General features: G+C 55.5%; 1 protein-coding gene and 1 long non-coding RNA gene across 3 annotated transcripts in view; both read left to right on the top strand.

Annotated features, from left to right (window-relative positions):
- LOC129145511 (uncharacterized) overlaps nucleotides 1–3,594 on the top strand; it is a 53,495-nt gene extending 49,901 nt beyond the window's left edge. The window contains exons 4-5 of one of the 2 annotated variants that reach the window (XR_008551187.1): nucleotides 1,696–1,806; nucleotides 3,127–3,594. This is a non-coding gene — a long non-coding RNA (uncharacterized LOC129145511). Of the gene's footprint in view, nucleotides 1–132; nucleotides 157–1,695; nucleotides 1,807–3,126 lie in introns of those variants that run through there. The other variant, XR_008551188.1, reaches the window with a different exon arrangement.
- Nucleotides 3,595–9,635: 6,041 nt separating this feature from the next.
- ELFN1 (extracellular leucine rich repeat and fibronectin type III domain containing 1) overlaps nucleotides 9,636–23,221 on the top strand; it is a 70,927-nt gene continuing 57,341 nt past the window's right edge. The window contains exon 1 of the mRNA XM_037504491.2: nucleotides 9,636–9,663. The gene's annotated coding sequence lies outside the window, so the exon portion shown is untranslated. The remainder of the gene's footprint in view (nucleotides 9,664–23,221) is intronic.

Genomic DNA, 23,221 nt, shown 5'->3' with positions numbered 1-23,221 from the left:
AACCTTCCCCTTGAGACATTAAAGCCCACCAGAGGAAGTTCCTAGACCAGTGTGCTAGGAGCCAGTGTGGGGGTCAGGGTGACTGTGAATGGAGGCCACAGCCTGACTTACTCCTGTGCATCTGAACTGCAGGATCTGGCCAAATGGAGGGAGCCCAGCCAGAGAGAAGGGAGGCACTGGCCTCCTTCCCGGAGGAAACCCGATCAATTGCTCCCTGCAGCAGAGCCGCCTGGCCCGGATCTCCTACTTATGCTTGCTTCTCCGTCATGATGGAGGGGGTGTTCCATCAGGAGGCAGGGGAGGAGCACGCTGACAGCAAAAGCAGGAGGTGGGACAGTCCAGTTGGTATAGACGTGTTGGCAGCTTGACATTTCTGAATGTCCTTTAGAAAACAGGACCGAAAGATTGAGTTCAGTGCAGCTGAAGTAACCAGGATGGGAATTGTTGTGACTGAATTGTAATCCCTTGCAAAGATATATTGGAGTTCCAACCCCCAGCATCTCAGAACATGACCTTATTTGCAGAGATCAAATGAAAATAAGGTCATTAGGGTGGGTCCTAATCCGATGAGCCTGTGTCCTCATAAAAAGGAGAAGTGTCGAGGGTCCAGCAAGATGACGGCCGAGTGATGATGCCAGGCGTGCTTCCACCATATATTCACTAGATTGCAATAGAACAAAGCCAAAACCCGCTGTAGGAAAAAGCGATGACCACAGCACACACTAGGGGCAAGGGTTGTTGGGGGAGGGGGTAGGAAAAGCTACGTGAACTGTGTTTATAATGACACTGGGTCAGTACAACTCACAGGGGAAGGGGTGGGGGCTGGCAGGGCCCCCACATTTGCTGGCTTACTCAGCACACAGCAGTATCAGGGACGCTTCAGACCCGGCACTGAGCTGGATAAGGGGGCGTATAGACTCAGTGCCCAGGAAGAGGGTGTGCTGTTGGAGAGCTACAGGGGTGCAAAGTGAGGATTACTGGTTTGAACCTGAGGCTGTCAATATAGAACAGCTGGAGCCTGAATCAGCAAGTAGAAACTGCTCAGATCACCTGTGTCTCCTGACAGATGAGGCTGTGACTTGAAGATGAGGCTAGGATATTCGGTAGAAACATTGCAAGTACAAGGGGATCAGGAGGAGATGCTTAAAGTATCTAAAAATCTTGCAGCCTCGAAGGGGAAATGTGGACACAGATAGGCACAGGGGGCAGAGAAATTGCGGAGACATGGGGGCAGACACCATTTGACTGGAGTGACACATCTAAAAGTCACGCATGCCAAGAAGTGCCAGCACCCCTGGGGAGCTGAGAGACCAGGAAGGACCATCCCTTAAGCTACCAAAGGGAGGGTGGCCCTACTGATGCCCTAGTTTCAGAATCTGGTCTCCAGAACTGCAAAAACAACAAGTTTTTATTGTAGGGACTTCACCCCCCTCACCCCACCACCCCAGTCTGTGGCACGTTCATACAGGGACAGATGTGGGTTGGTTGGGGAAACACTCGGAGGCTCTGAGCGCCTGGGGGGTATCACACCAGGATTCCTGCTTGCATCTACCCCTCACGGGCCTTGTGTGCCTGGATGTAGTCAAGTGTGGCTCCCGTCACCCCTGCAGCCCACATCTGGTCTATATTGTTCTAGCTGTTTTGTATTGAAAGCCTCAGGTTCAAACCAGTAATCCTTGCTCTGCACCCCTACAGCTCTCCAACAGCGCACCCTCCCTGTGGGCACCGAGTCTACACAACCCCTTATCCAGCTCAGTGCCAGGTCTCAGGAGTCCCGGATACTGCCGTGTGCTGAGGGAGTGCGGGGTAAGTGAAATGGACAGGCTTTTGTGCTGCTGGCCTCTGTGGCTATTACTGCAGCCTTGGTTGTGCTGGTGCAGGGGGTGCTTGGGAGCGTGGGCTCGGCGTATGCATGCCTGATTGTGGGCACCTCAAGCATGGTGTGGGCATGCGTGAATGTGTACACATGCGCCTGGAGGCAGAGGCTATAAGGGCGGCCTCCCTCAGAGACATGGAGGATGAGTATGGCAGAACAGCTGCAAAAGGAGGGTCATGAGAGAACACCAGAGAAAGCCTAAAGAAAGAGTAAAGATTCGCTGGAGGCTGGGAGGCCTACCAGCCTCCTGGCCCCCTACCCCGTCCAGCCTCTCTGACTTGCCAGCCTGGGAGTGGGGACGTGCCCCACAACAAAGGCATAGAAAGAGATTAAAGCCTAAAAAGGCACTGAGGGCTCTGGGACTTTCCTTTACCCGTCTGCCCAAATTGATAGAGAACCTGCCCTGCACTTGCTGGCACTACAGAGAGCAGCCGTAGGGGCCCTGAGGGACAATCCAGGGTTTGCAAGGGCCCTGGAAGAACCCACATGATCTGGGAGCACATGTGGGTGCAAATAGGTGATGGTGGGATGAGATACTGCACTTGTGGACAAGAGTGCTCGCATGTACACATACATGTGCCAGAGCACATGTGCACTTGTACACGTATTCCTGGATATGGGCCCTAGTTAGCACCATAGTAGGCCTGGGGTGCCAGTCCCCACCAGACCCACTCCCTGCCCACCTGGACTCCTGGAGCAGCAGGCCCCTCTGCTCGCTGCAGTGACTCACCTTGGAGGATCCTGGAGCCTCAAGAGAGGGTCCCCACCATGGCGGGCAGAAGGGCCATTTACTGAGGAGGTACCTTTGTGGAAGGGATGCCCAGGGCTCATTTCAAAGCACCTGTGGTAGGCACCTACTATGTGCAAAGGTGACACTGGTGATCAGATCCATCCTGACCCCTGAGGGATCACAGGGATAAGTTGGGGAAAGAGCATGTTGTGCTGTAGCTTCTCTTGTGGCGGCAGAAGGGGTGCACACACAAGTTCATGAACACTTGTGGCCTTTAACTGCCTCCTCCATCTCAGAGCCTCTGGAGGGACCTGGGGACACCAGGAGCCATAACGCAGAAAGCTCTCTCTCATGTCCTACCACCCCGGGACATCCTTGATCTTTCCCTCCAAGTAGGAAATCCTGGTGGTTAAAATTATTTTTAAGAAATAAAACACTTCTGGGCACAATACACTTAAAAGCTTGCAAAATGTCATTTTTGTTATTTCCTAATTAAGGCCTGTTTTAATTCTTCATTTAGTAGGATGAGTCACAGGAGGGAGCCTGAGGAATGGGGCCTGGATTCTGGGTCACTGGCCTTTAACACCACAGGAAAGCAACCCAGCCTTCAAAACTCAAAGGGGTGTGAGCCCCCTTTTGGTCAGTTTTCCCAAACCTGCCCTACCCACTCCACCTCTGCCTTCTAGGGAAAGGTGGCTTTGGGAACCCGAGACTCAATTGGCCAACACAGATGGGAGGGCCTGTCTGTCTGTCCCTCTTGCCTTCATTCAGACTGCAGACATTGGTTGGTCATTGACAGTGGCCCTGTGCCAGGTCTCAGGAGTCTGTCAGGGACACAGACCTGACAACTTGGGATATCTGAGGGCAGGTGCCCACAGAGAAGGGTCCCATGCTCAACTGCTCTCTTCAATGCACCATGTCACCCCACCCTCATAATGCATACTCCTAATAGTAACTTGGACAATTCAGAAAAATAAAAGAAAGCAAAAAGTACACATAACTTGGCCATTTCTTTCTTATACACACCTATGCATTTTTTTTTTCTTTACAAAACCGAGCTTAGATTATGCTATGCTCTATCCAACACTAACTCACGTGGCTTATCTCAGATATGAATGCCACCAAAGGTGTGCATTACTTCAACCATTGGCTTCCAAGGAGGCAACATCATCCCCACTTTCCTCTGATGATTGTGCAGCTGAAAAGACAGCCTTGAGGTGGGGATCCGGGTACAAAGAGAGGCAAATCCACTTTCGAGGGGTCACACAGGTGAGCACGGCCAGAGCTGGGACCACTGGGAAGCAACATGAGTGTCCAAAGCCTTTAAAAATAGTCTCTCCCTGCTTTGCTCAGCCTGAGAAATCATGTGGTGGGTGGTGCAGTGTGGGATTCTAGATGCCTACCCCCAGAAGGAGAAGCAGGTGCCCCCATATGTCAGAGCACTGCTCAGCAAAGCAGCAACACACAGATACAGCACTATGCATACAGCTCAGAAACACCTGGGATCCAGCGTTTGCAAAATTCCAGAACAGATTTAACTAACCTATGGTGGAAAAGTGTCAGAATCAGGGGGCAGTGGCACATGGGGACTTTTGGGGGTGATGACCTGTGTCTCATAGGGGTTTCAGCTGCAGAGAAGTATATATTAGTCAGGACATCCATTGGTCCCTTGAGATTTATACATTTCCTTGTATGTTGCTAAAAAGATTTTAAAAATTGATAACAAATGTTGAAGTCTAGTTCATGCCTCGCATGCTGCCTATTTAGAGGTAAGTGTACTGACTATACTGTAACTGGAAAGTGATTGATTTACGCATGGAGAGAAAGGTGATAAAGCAAGTGTCATAAAATGTTAATTGTGGAATGTATGTGACGGGTATTTGGGTTTTGTTTTTTTTTTTAAAGATTTATTTATTTATTTATTTATACAAGCACTGGGTACAGTCAGAAGCGCCAGAGGGTGAGAGAATTCACCAGAGCCAGAGCAGAGAGCAGAACAGGCAGACTGACAAAGTACACTGCTGAGGGGAGCAGCGGATGGCAGGAGAGGTCTGTGTGCCATGTGGGTCCCTCCTCCCGTGGCCAGGGAGCATCCGGGGATCGAACTGGCGCTGCAGAGGCCGCGGGCAACTCCGCAACCCAGCGCTCAACCGCTGCGGTGCTGGGGAGGCCCTATTTGGGTGTTCTTTATGAAATTATTTCAACTTCTCTGTACGTTTGAGAATGTCAAAATGAAATGTGAAAAATAATTAAAAAGAGTCCAAACGCTATAGATAAACAGTTTAAAAGGGTCCTAGCTCCTCAGACAAACTGCTGGAAAGTGGCAGCTGTTTGCTAACCATGTTCTCTGAATGTATTTTTCAGCCTCCTGGTGCCTCAGAGTCCTCACTGTAAAGTGGGGATGGTGATGCCATTGACTCCCATCGCAAGACAGAATTAATGTATGTAAAGTGCTTTTGCACAGTAAGTACTAGCACACAGCAGGTGCTAATGGGTATGCATTTTGTTGGTAGAATTCCTCAGCCCTTGAGTTTTCAGGGGTACCACATACACAGCAGCTGCTCAGGGAGGCTGAGGGGCAAACCAGGGCTGCATGGGCCCTGGTAGAGCCCACATGATCTTGAAAAAGAACAATTCAGAGGACTGACACAGGGGGCTATCAAAACTTCCAACTGTAATCAAGACAGAGTTATATGGGCAGAGAGGTAGACATAAAATCAGTAGGGTACCAAGAAAGTGAGTGGAATTTCAACTAATGTACTAGGACAACTGAATAGCCACATGCAAAATAATAGAATTGGACCCCTACCTCATATCATCTTAAAAAATTAACTCAAAAATAGGTCATAGAGGGCCTCTCTGGTGGCGCAAGGGGTTAAGACGCAACCTATGAAGCTGTCCGCAGCCACTGCAGTACAAGTTCAATCCCCGGCCAGGGAGCTACCCACATGGTGCAGCAGACCTCTCCTGTCTCGCCTGCTGCTCCCCTCAGCAATGTATTTCAGTCAATCTGCCTGTTGTGTTCCCCACTCTGTCTCTGGTGAATCCTCTCATTCCCCACACCTCTGGCCTGTACCCCAGTTCTTAAAAAAAATTGATCAAAGACCTAAATATAAGAGCTAAAACTATAGAGCTCTTAGAAGAAAACATAGGCATAAATCTTCATTTTAGGCAAAGATTTTTTATAAATGTGACATCCAAAGTACAAGCAATACAAGAAAAAATTTGGACTTCATCAAAATTAGAAACTTGTGCTGCAAATAATTCCAGAAGAGGGTAAAATAAATCCACAGAAAGGGGGAAATGTTTGCAAATTATATACATAATTAGGGACTTGTTGTCTGGAAAATATATCTCAATAGTCAACAAACCAATTTAAAAATGGGCAAAAGATCCAAAAAGACAATTCTCCAAAAAAGATGCACAAATGGCCAAGAACCACATGAAAAGGCGCACAATATCATTAGCCACCAGAGAAATGCAAATCAAACCACAATGCAATACGACGTCACATTTTAATCAGAAAGACATAATAAAGTTGGAGAGGATGTAGAGAAATTGAAACTCTCATACAGTGCTGGTGGGAATGTGAAATGTTACACCCACTTTGGCAAAGAGTTTGGGATTGCTTGGAAATGTTAAACAGTTACCATGTGACCCAACAATTCCACTCCTATTTATATATCAGAGAGTAATGAAAATATGAAAAAACTTGTTTTTTTTTTATAGCAGCATTATAGTTACAATATCCCCAAAGTAGAAATAACCCAACTATCCAACAACTGATGAATGGATAATAAAATGTGGTATATCCATACAATGGGAAATTATTAAGCAATAAAAGGAACATAATGTGATACATGCTACAATGTACATGAATCTCAAAAACATAGTGCTAACTGAAATAAGCCAATCACGAAATACCACATATTGTATGATTCCTTTGATATGTAATATCCAGAATGATCAAATCCACAGAGACAGAAAGTAGATTAGTGGTTGTCTAGGGTTGGGGATGGTTGTAGGGGATGAGGAGTGATGGCTAATGGGCACAGGGGGGTTACTTTTAGGGTGAAAATGTTCCAAGATTAGATTATGGTGATGAGGCCACAACTCTGTGAATATATTAAAAATGATTGAGTTGTACATTTTAAGTGGGAAGATTATATGGTATGTAAATTATACCTCAATAAAACTTTTTTTTTTTTTAAATAAAAGTATGGCCTTGGGTCCTGACCTGCCCCTGGGGGACTCATCTGTCAAGTCTCTTTCACCCGACGAAGTTCAGTCTTACCCCTGTAGGATGGGGCAGAAAGGTCTGCTTCCCGGGGTTATTGTGAGGATCAGATGAGATGACAGACAAGAAACAGTTTTTTATTTCAGCCTTGTATTTAAATTTATTACAAAAGGAAACATAGGCAACACTACAAAATTCAAATGGCAGGCATGGGTACAGAGTGAAAAAATCTCATTTTGGAGGGTGATGGAAATGTTTAACATCTTGATTGGGGTGGGGATCACAGGGATGTATGTTTGTCAGAGTTCATAGAATTGTGCCTTTGGGAACTGTGGATTTCACTCAATCAAGAATACCTTAAAAATTATTTTTCAGTAAATCCCTATCCCCCCACCCTCCAACCCCCAGCACCTCCATTTCCCTGCAGGAGAGAGTGTTATTTCTAGTTTCAGTTCTCTTCTCAGTTCTGGCAATGCACACACAAGCAAATAAAAGGTTGGTTTTTTTGTTGTTGTTGTTGTTATGCCCTTTTTGTACACAAAAACAAAAAATAAAAAAGGACTATATACACTGTTTGTCCCTTGTTCCTTCTCTCCCCAAGTACTTATCTTGGAGACGGACTTACACCAACATTTATATGGCTGCAAGCATATCAGCATGGATATGCATCTAACTCCTCCACCATCAGTGGGCATTTAAGATGTTTCCAACCTGCTGCTCTTACAAAATGTGCTTCGGTGAATAACCTTGTACACAGTAATATATCATTTTTCACATTTCTGAGCAGTAACTGGAGGACAGGTTTTAAGAAGTAAATCCTGGACCAAAGGATATAGGTATTTGGAATTTTGACATTTTTCTGAGGCTTCTAGATTGTCTGCTTCCCCACACTATTGCAACAGGTTATGTCATTAAACTTTTCATCTCTGCCCATCTGATGTCTCAGAATAGTTTTAATTTGCATGTCTGCTGTTAAGCATGAGACTGGAAGCTTTTTCATATGTTTAAGCATTCTTTTTCTGTTCATGATCTCTTACCAAATTTTTCCTCTTGGGTATTTTTCTTATTGATTTGTAAGAGCTCTTTATATATGGGGAAATTGGCCCTTTGCTACAGATGTAAGTTGGACATTTTGTTTACTTATGTTCCTCCTCCTCTTTCCATGCACACCGTCAGTTACTCCCAACCAGGTGATCCTTAGAGGGGAGAGGAGCAATTGCAGGGATGCAGAGACATGTAGAAAGTCCTCATTTACTCTGAAACTGTGACATCCTCTGTGGTGGTAGTTCTGGGGCACTGGGACATGGGGATGAAGTACTGTCCTGCTCTCCTGAGCTCAGAGCCTGGTAGAAGACCCACTGTGATGAGAACTTGGCCAGAGAATACCAAGGCATAGAGAGGGACTCCAATGATGCAGGGAAGGAAGGCAGCAGTCAATAGCTCCGGGTTGCCTCTTCCCAAAGAGCACTGGGTGGGTGGTTTGTTTTTAATAAGGAGGACAGTCTTGCTGAACCAGTTCCTTTGGAATCTTAGACTTGTCATGAAATGGGAGGTGCTGCTAGTACTCACTTCTAGAGTGGTTATGAGGACTACCTGAATTGATGATGCAAATTGCACAGGAGGCGAATTTCATATTTCCATACAGCATGCATGGGTGTGAGTTGCAAGGTTTAGGTCTTGGGATATATTTGATTTGGGGGTGTATGAGCAGAATGCCATACAAGTGCACACACCAACTACATTTTAAGCTGTGTTTCTGTGAGGGTGGGGTGATGTTGGGGTGTTCTGTGAGGGGATGGACATGAGGGGCAAGATGAGGGCTGTTTGTAGACATGCAGTGTGTGGGTACAATGTGTGTGCACAACAGAGCTGGCGTTTGGGTACATGTGGTTGTGGGGGAGGGTTCAGAAGGATGTGAGTAGTGTCTGGGGGAGAGAGAGAGAATGTCACAATAGACACCTCCAGAAGGGAGGGAGGGCTCCAGCTGCCTTGCCTCCCTACCACTGCTTTTAGATCTGCCCTGAGTCTTCCCATTCCCACCTTGAGGGGTGTCAGGCCTTTTGGGGGGGTGCTAGAAATTTGGATCTGCCTTCTCAGAGAAAATAAGGACCTATTTCAAGATCTCAAAGGGCTGCAGAAGGAATTATGGGGTGAAAGGCAGGAAGGGGGTCCACAGGAGAACTCCTCTCTGATCTATGGAACCAGGTGAGGGATTTTCAAGATCCTGGCACGTTGGAGAGAAAAGGAACTGCATGCTGTCTGGGCTACAGTAGAGGGGGCAATTCTCTTCCACTAGGGACATAGGAAGGGAGATCCCCAAGGCCAATCACTACCAGCCATCTTTCCCAGGAGGTCTGAGCACCGGGTGCATGGACCATGGGACACAAGGACTGGATGGCCTGCAGATAGTGGCTCTGTCCTTTACCGTTATCCTCAGGTCCAAGGGTTTAGGGGAAAGAGGATGGCATCTACTCCCACCCCACCCTCCTTTGGGGTTTCCTTGCCTCCCTTTCCTGCAGGGTCTTGGAATTTGGAGGCCGCAAGGACTTAGGAGAAGTGCACAGGACACCAGGCTGCAGGCTGAATTCATGGGCTGCAGAGGCTGCTGACCAGACCCTGAGCCGGAGCCCCGCCCACCCATCCTCGGCCCTACCAGCCGTAGGTGGGTCTGACTACAGCCTCACACTCCTGTCCCACGCCTGACAGAGGTTTCCTTCCACAGGGGCATCACAAGGAGAACTCCCTCACCCTCCAGCAGCCCCCTCCCCTTTGCCGCGCGCCCTCCAAGGCAGGCAACCTGACCCCATCGCCTCTGCCTCCGTAAGTTCCACGTGGACAGGACAACCGGACAGGGGTGCATGGGGGGCAGCATCTGGAGGGTCGTACCGGGCGGGGGCCTCCCTCCCAGTCCCGCGGCTGGGAACCTTACGACTCGCTAAGTCACGCGCAGGGCGTGGCCGGGCGGGGGCGCTCTTGAGCCTGGTTTGGAATTTTTACCCGCGCCGAGAGCCGCAGGCTGGGGTCGGGGCGGTGGGCGGTGAGAGTTACCCCGGGAAGCGGTGCAGCAGTTCAGCGTGGGCTCGGGGGGACTTGGGGACTATGGAATTAGAGCTCGGTTTAGAGCCCGGCCGAGAGATTCCGGATCCCAGGGAATTCGGGAGGCGAATGAAGAAGGGGAAGGGGCCGGATGGAAGGAAAATCCGCTTAAACGAATCTTCCGGGAATCCGAAGGGGCTCGGCTGAGCCCGCGCCCCGGCCTTACACCCAATCCAAACAGGGGGCCGGGGGCGGGGGCACCTAGCAATGGGAGGGTGGGGGGGTGGGGGGGGTCAGCCCTCTCGGCAGGGCCCGTCCGCCAGGGCTCGCCTGTTCTCTCGCCTTTGCCCACACGTGCCCAGCCCTCCTCCTGCCCGACACGCGCGCCCTTGCTGCCTGCGCCTTTGCACTCGCGGACGCGCGCGCCCAGGGGCCGACTTCGGGTCAACTTTCACGCAGTTCCTCGGGCGTGTGTGCACACGCGTGTGCATGTCCGCGCGGCGGCACAGCTCCTCCCCGGGAGTCCCACCTCGCGCCGCCACCCCTTGGTCTGGAGTCCTAAACCTTCGGGGGTTTCTGCCCCCAATAGCGGCCCGGGCGGGAGCAGGGGGCGCGCGGGGCGGGCCCGGAGGAGAGGGCATGGCTACTTCTGGGCTCCCCACGCCGCCCCACCGCACGCTGTGACTTCTCCTCCCGTGCCACCCGCCGGGCCTCGCCCCTCCCCGTCCACCGACGAGCTGGCCGCCCCTCGGGCCGCCCCCACGCGCGTCCCCCGCCCCTCTCCAGCCCTCCCCGCTCGGGCTGCCACACGAAGCCCTCGATCACGCTCAGAAAGAATGTGCTACAACCTCGGCGCTGCCGCGGCCGCCGCCACCAAGCCCGCGCCGGAGCCGGAGCCGGAGCCGGAGCCGGAGCCGGAGCCGGAGCCGCCCCGCACCGCGGCGTCGCCCGCGCGGCTGCTCCCCCGCCGGCCCCGCCGGCCCCGGGCTCCGGGCGCGCGGTCCCCGCCGCCGCCCCGCGCTCGCCCCGCGCTTGACGCAGTGAGCACCGCATCCCGGCTCCCGCCGGCGCCGCTCGGCTCGCGGGCGCAGGCCGGGCCCCGCCGCGAGGGCGCGGGGAGGGCGGGCGGGGCGCGAGGGGGAGGAGAGTGTCTGGAGCCGGCGAGCCCGGAGGAAGCGGAGCTGGAAGCAGGGGAAGCCGCCGCCGCCGCCCGCCGAGGACCTGGACGCGCGCGCTCTGCCCGCCCGCGGCGGCGCCGCCAGCCCCCGCCCGCGCCCCGGCCCAGGTAGGAGGCGGCTCGCGGGAGGAGGGGGCTGCGCGGGGGCCGCGGCGGGCGGGGGTCCCCCGCGCCGCCGCTGCGAGGCCACGGGGTCCCCGCCCCTGTGGGAGGCGGGCAAGAGGCTCTCCCGCGGCGGCGCTGGGGGCGGGCGCCGGGTCCCCGGAGACTCGCAACCCGGCCGCCCCGGCCCCGGCCGTCTGCGCTGGGCGTCCGCGCCGGGGCCGGGAACCCCGGTCCGCGAGGTTTCGGCTACTGCGCGTCGGCCCGCGGTTCCCTGGCGCCCCCCACACCCACCGGGTTCAGAGGCGGGCGCACCTGAAGTTAACGGTGGCGGAGCCCCAGCCGGACAAACTTCCTTCTCTGAAGCCGTGGCCCGAAGAGCTGGGGAGCCGGCCCCTTCCGGCTAGGAGGTGCCGCGGGGACCCCGAAACTTTCCTGAGCTCTCTAAGAGCGAAAGGCTGGCTGGGCAGGAAGTGGGGGAAGGCGATGGGCTTGGGTGTCAGCGCACGGTGATAGCCACGGCGCCCCAAGTTGACCTGGAGACTTCCCTCCCAATCTGGAACCCCATCTTGTAGTGGAGGGCGGTCAGGGAGTGGACGATGGGCGCCCAACCTTCGCTCGGCCGGGGTGGGGTGGGGGTGGGGTGGAGGAAGCAGAGCTTGCCCCGCGCCGCGGGAGGCCTTGGAATGGGTGTTGTAGGAACCCCCCTCCACCACACACACACACACACACACACACACACACACACCACACACACAACACACACACACGCACACACCCCATCTCCAGGCTCTGCCCGCTCTCGGGAAGGACCCGGCCACCGGCTATTAATAGGCGCCTGTGATCCGAACCTCTCCCCCCAGGGAGGCCGGGAAACTGGGCTTGGCGTTGGGGTGGAGCAGGACCCCGGGTCCAGAACTGACCCCTTCCCCTGTTCTCGTGGTCCCTCCCGCTTCTGTTGCTCTTTCCTCCACACCCCCTGCACTCTCGATTCCTCTCGGTTCTCGGGGGTGTCACCCCCCAACTTTTTCTCTTTCCAAACTGCACAGGGCGGCCTGTGGCCACTCTGTCAGTCAGGCGTCCGGTCAGACGGGCCGAATTTGAGCACAGTCCCCAACTGAATACTCCTCCTGTATGGCTGCGGGGGTCCCTGCGACCGGACGGTCCACGGATGAGCGGAATTTCCTTCCATGAGCTTCTCTGCCTCCCAATCCACACATGGACGCTACATAGTCACCTGGCCCTGCGTCCGCCCCATCCCGTCAGAGGGGGCAGTGGGGAACCGGTGGTCGCTGCAGGCAGCTGAGGGAGGTGTGGAGAGCAGAGGGCTCCCCAGAGGGCTCCCCAGAGGGCTCTGGAGTGTAGCCACAGCTGCAAGTGCAGAGAGGAGGCGGTGTTCTGGAGGCCCCCTTCCACCGGCGTTTCTGCACCGGGAAGGCCCCGGAGGATTGCGTTTCCTCCCTCACCCCACCCCACCCCACCCCAACATTCAGATCCGAGCCCGAGTAGATTTGAGAATTTGAGAGTTGGAGGATTGGGGTACTTCTTCCTGTCTCCTCTGCAGAGCCCCGCCCCTAAACAGCTTGGGGGTCTATGTCCCCGGAGCTGACCTCCGGCCCCGCCCCCTCTCGGTCCACTCCGGGACCCCAAGCTCCTCAGCTAGCAGCGCTGGAACAGTCTCCGAGCTTTGGAGGGCGAGGTGTCGCCTCCTTTCCCCTGCTCAGGGTCTGGGGGTGGAGTAGGGGGCGTGGAGCTAGGCACTGGGTGCCTGACAGATGTCCTCGCGGCGGCGCCGATTCTCAATAACAGAATTAATGACTTACGCGCAGGCCGCCAAGCGGCGCGGCCACGGGGAGGGGCGAGGCTCGGGGGAGGTCGCAGGCTGCTCCCGCAGCCTCTGCTTTGGGTTGGGGTGCAATCAGTAGGACCCCTGTGCCCAGACGCTCCATCCAGCTTCCAATTCCCTGTGCCCCAACTCTCCTAGGTCCCCCTTCGCCTCCCCCCACCCCTCAAACACACACACATTTTCTCTCAAGGATCCCTCAGTTGCTGGGACCCTTTTGGCTGGAATATTTACTGCATCCCTCCAGGGACCTCTAAGCCCCTCCTCAGAACCCTGACCCTGAGCACCAACAAACTTCACTGTGCTTGGGGCAGTGCATGTCATCCGGCTCTAAGACAGTCAGTCAGCCAGCCTCGGCTTGCACACCGCAGAAGTGGGCTCACAGCCCTGTGCCAGGGGAGTAGCCAGTAGGTGGGTGATGCAATCATAGGCAGCCACATCGCTCAGCCCCTGATACACCAGATGCCAATCAAAGGCCAATCTAGACATTCCAGAGGCTGAGCTGCTCTTTGCCAACATGGAGGGGGGCAGTTGGGAAGGGGAAGTTTGTCACCTCTGGTGGGGCTTGCCTAGGAAAGGCTGCGCTGGGGTGCCAGTCTCTCCTGTTCATACCCATACAGGCCAGATAAGGCCAGAGGGTGGAAGGTTTTCTTGGATCTTCCAAGATTGAGGAGGGACATGGGGGAGGGCTAGTTTCTCCCAGCTAGAGCCCAGTTGGGGAGGCCTTTCATCCAGCAGGAGCCCTCTTGCCACCCCCTCTGCCCTGGCCTGGTGCATGGGCAGCTTACAGTATTTATCTGGCAGATAAACAAGGGCCATCCCTGGCCTGCAGCCTGCTGTGACAGGGGTCCAGGAAGGGGAAGCTCGAGGTGAAGGCTGCAACTCAGATAGCCCAATGGCCCAACTGAGGCTTCCCTGAACCTCACCTGCTCCTGGAGCTGTGAGAGGTGTCTGGGCATACTGCCCCAGAACTTGTGCACGACCTAGAAGGCAGGAGGGGGGCCACAAAGCACTCACTTCCTAAATTCCAGCCAGACAGGGTGAAGACAGCTCATGCCCACAGTGCCCATGTGCCCTCCTCCGATCCCCCTCCTTCTGAGCCCAGCCTTGCTGGGGTGTGGGGGCCTTGCCAGACCATATAGGAGTCGCTTGTGCTGTGGGCGTTCATTCACATTCCCTCTCCGGTCCCACACACTGTAGGATTTATCTTGATTTGCTGCCTTTGAATTGAGTCAACTCTTTTGTATGCTCGGTGAATTGCCCAGCTGCTGGCGGGGAGCGCAGAGCGTGCCGGGGGTGCTGAGGCCGGGAATCGCAGGCGGGCGGGGGACAGGAAGCAGGGAGGGCTGCGCGGGGACACTAGCGGCACCGAGGCGCGGCCCGAACCCGAGCTGGTTAGGGCACTGCCGGCGGGTCCCAAGGGAGGAGTCCAGAGCGCTCCGTCCTGGGGGTAGGGGTTGCGGTTCGGGCTTCCCTCTGGACGGGCTGTGTGGTGTGGGGCAAGTCTCTGGGGCCTGTCTTGACTCAGTTTCCTCACTTGTAACTCAGGAAAGGGACGCTTCCCCGCACGCAGGTTGTGAGCATCACACTGAGCGGGAGTGTCCCCCCGCCCCCGCCCCGCCTCGCGCTCTCACCCCGGGCATCCAGAGAGAGAAGGAAGGGGGGGGGTCCGATCTGGGGAGAGGGGTGCCCGCAGTGCTCATCCAATCTCCTTCCCTCGCGTTCTCGGCCCCAGGCCCCTGCCTCCGCCCCTGCGGGCGCCCTGCCTGGCTCATCGGGGTCTGAGGACCACGGGACGCCTTGGCTTTGCTTAATGTGGTGGGGGTCGCGGGTGCCAAGAGCTGTGGCCACTCTCCACCCACCTAAGTGCCCCCGGGGCTCCCCCCGTTACTTAGAGGGGGGTAGAAGTGGCCGGGGAGTACAGTTCGCGAGGAACTCCCCCCCACACCGGCGCTTTCTAGTGTCCCCCCTTCTTTCTGCCCCTACACACCCCCTGCCCCCCTTAGTGCCCCAGCCCCGCGGCGGTGGAGGAGCGGGGCGCGAGGCGCCGGGGCCGGAGAGCTGAGGGGTCTCGCGGGGAGGAGGGGCGAGCGCGAGAGACGCGAAGCCGGACCCGAGCTGGGCGTGGAGCGGGAGGGCGGGCGCGGAGGGCGGGCGCCCGCGGGCGCGGAGGGGAGGGCGGGCGGGCACGAGCTCCCCAGCCCGCGAGGCGAGGGGCGGGGCCGCGCGCGCGGATCGATGGGCGAAGCTGGGGAGGAATTTCAATCCCTGAAGCGAAGTTAGAGCTTGAAGGACGGCGGCGGCGGCCGGCGCAGCCCGGGAACCGCAGCCGGGCGGCCAGGTAAGCGCGGGGCTCGCGGCCCCCAGTCCGAGCGGGGCTGGCGCCCGGGGCGTGGGACCCGCTGGCCGGAGGCAGGCGCGGGGCTCCCGCCACCTCCGGCCCGGCGCGCGCTCGCTGCGCCCCCAGCCCTAGAGCGCCCGGAGCCGGCACGCCGGGGAGCGCAGCGGGCAAAGTTGGAGGAACTTGGCGGCGGGGCGGGCGCCAGGCCCCGCGGGGCCGGGCCGGGAGGTGGGGTGGGGTTCTGGGTCGGGGTCCTGCGGCCGCCCCCGGGGGTCTGCTGCTCGTCGCACAACTGCTCCTGTTTTGGACCCTCCCCTGCCTCAGCACCTCTGTTCCCTTTTAGTCTCTTCGCCGTCGCACCCTCCACCCCAGAGCTGCTACTCCTGCGCCGGACCCTCCGCAAACCTTTGCCCTTCCCGGAAACGGGGCGCTCCTCTGACCCCTCAGCCCAAAGCCCGTGACCCGCATCGGTGCGGGCAGCACCGTCCCTGCCCGGTGTGCCCCCCCTTCTCACGTTGCGCGTCTCCTCCCTGGGCACCCGGATTGCCCAGCCACGCACGGGGGAGAGGCTGCCTTCAGACTGGAATCAAATCTTGGGCACCCCTCCGGGCGCTTGGAGGCCCTTGCTCTGAACTTAGTGGATGTTGCCTGCCCCTCCCCCTGCCTTGGACCGGGTCTCGTCGTCATCTCTTTGGGGGGCTGGGCGCGGTCTGCCCAACCTCCTTACCTCAACTTGCCTTTAAAGACAGGCGTCCCCCTAGTATCCTTTAAAACCCACAGGTCGCCTGCTTGCTGCCTAGGGTGGGGCCCCGCTTCAAGTTTGCCCCCTCCCACACAGACCAACAGCCAGGGACATCAAAATCAGACTCTTCCAGGCGTCTGCTGTGTGACCTTGGGGCCAGTGACCTCTCACAGCCTCAGTTTCCACATCTGTAAAAGGGGAGTATAATGATAACGTGTGCTTTATGGAAGGGACGCCACAGCGAAGTCTTAGCAGAGCTGGGGGCATTGGTGTCCTCTCCTCCCGGACCAAGCCAGGTGTGCGCCTCCCGGCAAAGCCTCAGGTGTTAGGTATTGTCTTCCTGCGTGTGCTTTGCTTAGATGCAGCTGTGTCTGTCTTACATTTTCTGTATTGGGATGGGGGTGGGGGCTATGCAAAAAGTATTCCCAGGATCTGGGAGCTTTGGGGACCAGAGCTTTCATGGGTGCAGAGGTAGGGGAGATTTAAACAAACACCTCCTTACTGTCTCTCTCAGGGGCTACCTCCAAAGAGCCCCCGTCTCTGCCCAGCCCTGAGAGGAAACAGTGAATAGGGCTTGCCACACACTTCATCTTTCCCACCTGGCTAGCTCTCTGGCCTCCTCTGCCTTAGGTCCTTGCAGCTTTCAACTTTTAATTGAGCAACACTGGGGGTGGGGAGGAGAGATTCATAAGCCTTATCCCAGGTTTGTGGCCCATTTCATCACAAGAGGAGAACACCCAGAGATAACTGCAACTAAATCCAGCCAGACAGTCTGCACATTAAGGGGAAGACCCACCTTACTATGGATTTAGGGGGTTGGAGCTGGGCCAGGACCCCAGCACTTTGGTCTCTCATTCCTGGGTGTATGGGGAGAGAGGTCTGAATACCCTTTAGTGGGTGGAAGACCTCGGGTACCTGGGTCAGAAAGCTTGGGAGCTCTGCCCATCTCATCTGCTAGACCCCCTCTTACAGGCAGCCTTGCAGCCCCCAGCCGTGGCAGAAGCTGCTGCCTGTGCTCCATTCAGGATGATACAGCAGGCTGAGAGCAGGCAGTGCCCGACTCTGGGAAAGCCGTGACCTGGCAAATTGGGGTGCAGGGAGGCAAGGAATGTGGTGGGTGACCACACCTGGGGCAGAGGAGGGACTCATCCCTTCCCTTACCCCCACAGGACTCCCTCTGGAAAGCTCAGCAATTCTTCCAAATGCCTTTGGAAGCAGGGGCGAGGGAGGGAGGTATAAGGACAGGGAGAGGCTGCTCCACCCCCTCCCTACCCACCTCCCAAAGAAACAGGTACCCAGGGCCTCCAGGAGAGCCTAGGACCAGAGACCCTCTCTTAGACCTTGGGATTTGCATCTTTCGACCCTAAATGTCTCCTTGTCAGCATTGTCTTCTCCAAGAGAGGAAAATCAGTGGGACTAAAATTATGACAGTGACTTGGATACTAGGGTAAAATGGGCATGTCTGCCTGAGTCCCTCATCTGGGTGTCTCTAGCAGTGCACATACATGTGCACATAGGCAGACACATGTGCACACATACTCATAGCAACCCCTCCATATAGATACGCACACATGTGGGCACATACACCTAGCCACACACACATGCTCTAGATTTCAAGGGAATTTTTGAAAAACTCAGGTAATCCTCTCAGAGCCCCCTCAGAAGGGCCAGAGCCTCACCTCCACCAGGCAGTCCCTAGCCTCTTAGGGCCCAGTCCCCGCTAGCTGAGGACCCTATTTCTGAGGACACTGTAGCAGCAGGAGAAATTTATGAGCAGAGGTGCATGGACTTGGGGTGTCCATATATCTTTGCAGGAGACAAACTGGCAGACCCCATAGGTGCCGGGGCGGTGGTGTGTTGCGCATACGGAGGAAGGCGGCAGGATGGAAAATGCCTGTGAGTGACAGGAGGAGATGGATCTCCAGGGCTAGGTGACGGGGCCATAAATTTCCAGGCGTGAACCTGAAGTGGATGGTGGCATTGCCGTGGACATTGGATACATTTGTCATCTCTCCAGTGTTGCCCCCCCCCCACCACCCACATCGCCTTTTCCTTTTTGCTTTCTGTCGTGGATCCAATTTCTTCCAACAAAAGCTCCGGTGTCGACTGGCCTTGGGTGGGTCTCTGTTGAGGTAACTGATGCAGCTGATGTGGGGGCCGGGAGCCCTGGTGTGAAAGGGACCTCTGTCATTCGTGTCGGCATCCACTGTAAAGATGGGGAGATTGAGGCCCAGAAGGAGCAGGGGTTGTTGGAAGTGGCACAGTGAGTGGGCAGAGGGTGGTGAAAGGCGGACCTGTGCCTGTGTTGATTCAGGTCTGGTGCTTTGAGCCAGGCAGGGACAGCCTCGGCTGCTGGGGGACTCTTGCTCCCTGTGCTCCCCCACCCCATGCATCACATGCCAGCCAGTGGACCTGAGGTGAGCTGGAATTGGATGCCCAGTCCCCCTCTCTCTGCCTGCATGCGAGGCTCTGGGGTGGGGTTGAGGGTGGTAGAGATTACCCTGGAACCCAAAGGCCATTTGGGGGCAGGAACAGAGACTCCTGGTCACTCAAGCTAGACGTGTCCCTGAAGGTTCACTTAGCAGACATTTACGGGGACCTACTGTGCATTGTCTGGAACCTGGGCATAAGATCGTGACAGGGCTCTGGCCTGTATGGAGTCTGTGTCTGGGGTGGGGAGACAGACCACAAACACAAATGCACAGACGCACGTACCCGGTCCTTACCAGCGGAGGTCAGCCTGTTGGCCCTGTCTTCCAGGTGATCACACAGTCATGGAGCCACTGCTGGAATCCCCCTGGGAGGTAGGACAGACCTACCCCCTCCACTGAGGACTACCCGGGGGCCTTGGGGTGGGGGACAAAACTGGAATAGGGACCTGATAATCTTCTTAGGAGGGTCAAAGAATGAGCCCCACCTTCGCCCCCTGCTTCAGGACCTGAGGGATGAGGAGCAGTGGGGAAACTGAGTCACTCAGATCCAGATCTGAGCCCTGGGGCTGCATCTGCACCCAAACTCTCAGTGGCAACTCCGCTTCCACCCATTTCCCCCAGGCTGTTCCAGTTAGGGGAGCTGAGTCTGTCACCACCTTTTCTGCCTCAATAAATGGCCTCAGTTCTTCAGGGTTTATGGCCAGTCTCACCCACAGGGGTTCCCTCCCCAGTGAGTGGGCCCTTGGGCTGCTATGCCTTAAGCGTGGCAGCTCCAGAAGAGGTCTGGCTGACCCTTAGGGGTTGGACAGCATTTAGATGACTCAGAGGAGGGGTATTTCCAGTCTGGGAGCTGGCGGTGAGGGAGGGGTCCTTTGGGGACAGCAAGAAGGGGAGGTTTTTGTTCTAGGCCCCAGCTTCTAGGATGTTTGACCCATGGGACTTGACCTCCTTGCCTATAATACCTCAGAATCCCAAATCAGGGCTGTAGGGAGAACTATTCCAGGTATCCCTGGGAAGGATCAACACGGAGTGGGCATAGCTGGAGAGATAGCCAACAGCCTCTGCCGGCTGTCAGTGAGAGCTTGTTAAACTTGATAGAGCCGGTGATTCAGCCCCTCCATTGAACAGATAGGGAAACTGAGGCCCAGACAGGGCAGTGGCAGCTGGCCAGCATCAGAGCCGGCAGCAGCGTCTAGGTTGAGCCCGGCTCCCTTGCTCTGTCCCTTGTCCCAAACCTGTTGCCCCACCTTGGAGGTAACAGAAGGTCTTCAGACCCCGACCCCTTACAGAGCTCTCCCCACAGCTTCCATGTAGGACGGACAGGCCAGGATCTGAGACTCATAATCTGAGGTGTCCCTGTCCACCTCCCCCTGCCACCCCAAAGCACAGCCCTCTGCCATTTGCCCCTCTAATGGCTGCTTCCATAAAAGGACCAACAAGATAACAATAAGCATTTAGGAAATATTGGCCGTGTTGAGAGCTGTCCACCGGTGCTAGCGACGTGGGTGGTGAGAGAGAGGCCCCATGAGGTGTGTGAAGAGCCCAGGCCCTCATTGTACCCCAGCAGCACTGCCCCGAACTTGGGGCCAGTCCAGCCAAAGTCCTCCCTCAGGGCGGGATCTCAGGAGGTGACTGGCAGCCCGAGCTCCCTCTTGTTTACCCACAGAGCCGAGTTTTATTTTCAGCAGGATCAAACTCAGGCACCTCTTAGTCATTAGCTCCCTTTAGTTTAATAAACACAGAGACACAAACACAGGCAGCCATGTGCCTGCCCTACACACAGGCATGAGGACAGTGCCAGCTGTCACAGGAGAACCCTTGGTGGCACACAGTAGGCCCTGCAGAGAGGTCTTGCAGAGCACACAATGAGGAGTCCTCAGCACCAACTGGAGGGCTAGAATCCCAGTGTTGGACCTGCTCTGTGCTGGCAGGACAGTCTGGAGGTGCTCCTGAGTTAGGGGCGCCCACTGCACAGACATCCAGTCCTCTGGTCCTCTGCCAAGACCTTGCCAACATTCCAATCCTTGACCACCACCCTGGAGGCCCAAGGGACCAGGACCCTCAGGATGTGTTTCCTGAGCCTACGTCAGGTCTCTGGCAGTCCCATTGAGGGCTCTCCCCTACCTCTGGTAGTCCTACACAGTTTCTGGAAGGGCCCAACTGCAGGTCAAGGGGTGATCAACCCAGTGTCTGCTCTGCCTCTAGCTGGCGGGCTGAGCTGTGGGAAGACCACCTGCCCCTCATGCCTTGGTCTTTCAAAATGGATCTAAAGCTGCAACCCTTTCCCAGTTGGGGGCTGGGAACAGAGTCTGGGGATTGGGGCACCAAGATCCTGGGTCAGAGGCCCAGGATGTGGAGTCAATGGGTCCCTTCACCTCCCTGAACTTGGGGGTCTGGGGTCGATGGCCAGCCTGGCGAGTTTGAATTGTTGATAGAAGTTCTGTCAGAGGCAAGCTGCAGCTGCTGAATTTGGGGCTTTCGATATTGCCCCGTGGGCCCAAGCCCTGGTTTCCTCTGGTGCCACAACTCTGCACCCTGCTGTGCAAAGAGGCAGGAGAGACAGTCCTGGGGCAGGAACAGCAAGTGCAAAGCCCTTTGATAGACACAGCTGGTGTGTCAGGGGAAGTGCAAAGTCACGTGGCTGACCTCCAAGGGTAAGGGGCCAGTGGAAAAGACTGCAAGGACTCTGGCTTCAGAGGTGCCAGAGTTGGATCTATTTGCCTTGGGAAGCTTTTGGGGAATTCGAGCAGATAAAAGATGAGGTTGACTCAAATGTTTAAAAGATCCCTCTGGCTGAGGTGAAGAAAGGAGTTTTAGGGGCTCAAACTGGAATGAGGCGCACTTTATGAGTCCCTGCTGATGTGTGGGAGTCAGGGTACCAGCACCGGGCTGACGCTGCTGATGGAGAGACAGGGAGGCATGGGACATCTATTTTGACAATTGCTTAAAAAAAACTGGAGTTGTGTTCCTATAGAGAAAAATATTCTGTAAAGCAAAACCCATTTTCCCATTTATATCCACTCTGGAATGAGGATGCATTCCTGCAGAGAATAGGATGGTGTCAGGCGAGCCCTGTTTTCCCTCTGACATCCATTACCATTTCAGAGATGTCTTTCTGGTGGGGCGGGGAGCTCATCCCCCTGAAAACTGATGGGTATGAAGCAGTGGGTCCATGGGTGCTGCACCCCAGTGGGTGCCGGGTGAGTGGAGCTGGGGCTACCTCCACAGGCAGCTTGCTCATGATTCCAGATCTTTGCATGCATGCTTGTAAGAGTGTGTGCTATGCGTGCATGGGTGTGTGTGCATGTGTTCACAGATGTGTGTGTGCATACCCTGCCCCTTCTGCCTCTTGGCTATCAGAGTGGACAGCTACATAGGTCGGGAACTACGTAGCCTGAAAGGGTACCTTCTTGCCTCAGATTCCTCAGCCTGGGAACTTAGGTTCTATAAAATCAATTTGTTGTCTGCTTTTTAAAATATTTGCATATTTGCTCCAATGAACCCAGGTTCTAAGGTGAAGGTTCGGGTAGTACACTGGTGCTCCAAGTAGCAGGAAGAGGGTGGGGGCTGGAGAGAGGCCACCACAGGAAAGAGATGCAGGCCTCCGGGACATTTGCCGTCTGACAGACATCCGGGCTTATTTTGGTCTCCTCATTATGGTGTCCCCACAGAGCAAGAACATGCTAGATCTGAGGGATGTGCTTCACCAGAGATGGCTTTTTAGAAAAACAACTCACTGGAAATCCAGAGTTGCCACCCAAGTATAATTTCCACAAGTCAGGGATGAGGGGCTGCCCCAGCCCAGAGGGCCATCTCCCCAGGCTCTCATAGGCATGTGCATACATACACTCTACCATGAGGGGTCTTGTGCGCACACAGCCCATCCTGGCCCACACACATGCAAGTGCAGCTCACACCATACATGTGCACACACCGCATAGTCTTTTCGGGCTCTATGCAAATAGGCTGGCTGGCATTCGCTTGGCACAGGTATGTCCAGTATACTCTGCCATGACGTACTCCTCACACATGGGCATACACCCTGATGCTCTCTTGTAGAGAGATGTATGCCGTCATGCACTATGTAATCTGGAGGGCACATATGTGTCGTTAAACACAGTGCCTGCACTTTGACGCCTCCCCTGTGTTCACCCTGCTCTGGCAGTGTGTGCCCCCTCAAGGGGTGACACACAGGCAGTGAGGGACTCCCAGAGGCCCACCTGCTTCCCCTCCAACTGAACTGAGGGGCTTCATGGTGGGTTCACCTTCCATGTGCCAGGAGCTGCTCAGAGCCTGGGGCCAAGGCTCCTGGCTGTGCCTGTGTAGGGCCTGGGAAGGCCTGGTGGTGTAGAGCTCACGCCACCCTTCCTGGGCACAGCTGGACAGGTGGGGCGTTGTGGCAGGCTGAGGCCCTGGTGTTCCATCCATGGATGGAGTAAGAGTCCAGATGGTGGAACTGCTGCTGCGGGGCAGGGATTGTAGCCAGACATTGGGGGCACCTCACAGAGGGCCTAGGGTGTCCTCTGTGTTTACTATTGCAGCAGGGAGTGGACTTGGGGAAGCCCAGACCCTTGGTGATGTCTGGGCTGCCCCAAAGTTACAGAGCCAGGAGGTGGATTCAATTCAGGTCCTTGACAACCAGAACTACTGCCCCTTCCTCTTGGGGAAAAAATGTCTGAGAATTTTAGTGTTCTTAGGCAGACAA

The sequence above is a fragment of the Talpa occidentalis genome, unplaced genomic scaffold, assembly GCF_014898055.3.
Source record: "Talpa occidentalis isolate TD23 unplaced genomic scaffold, MPIMG_talOcc4v2.1 talOcc4.12, whole genome shotgun sequence".
NCBI lineage: Eukaryota > Metazoa > Chordata > Mammalia > Eulipotyphla > Talpidae > Talpa > Talpa occidentalis.
The sequence above is the reverse complement of the archived record's forward strand: the minus strand, read 5'-3'. Positions and strand labels throughout refer to the sequence as shown.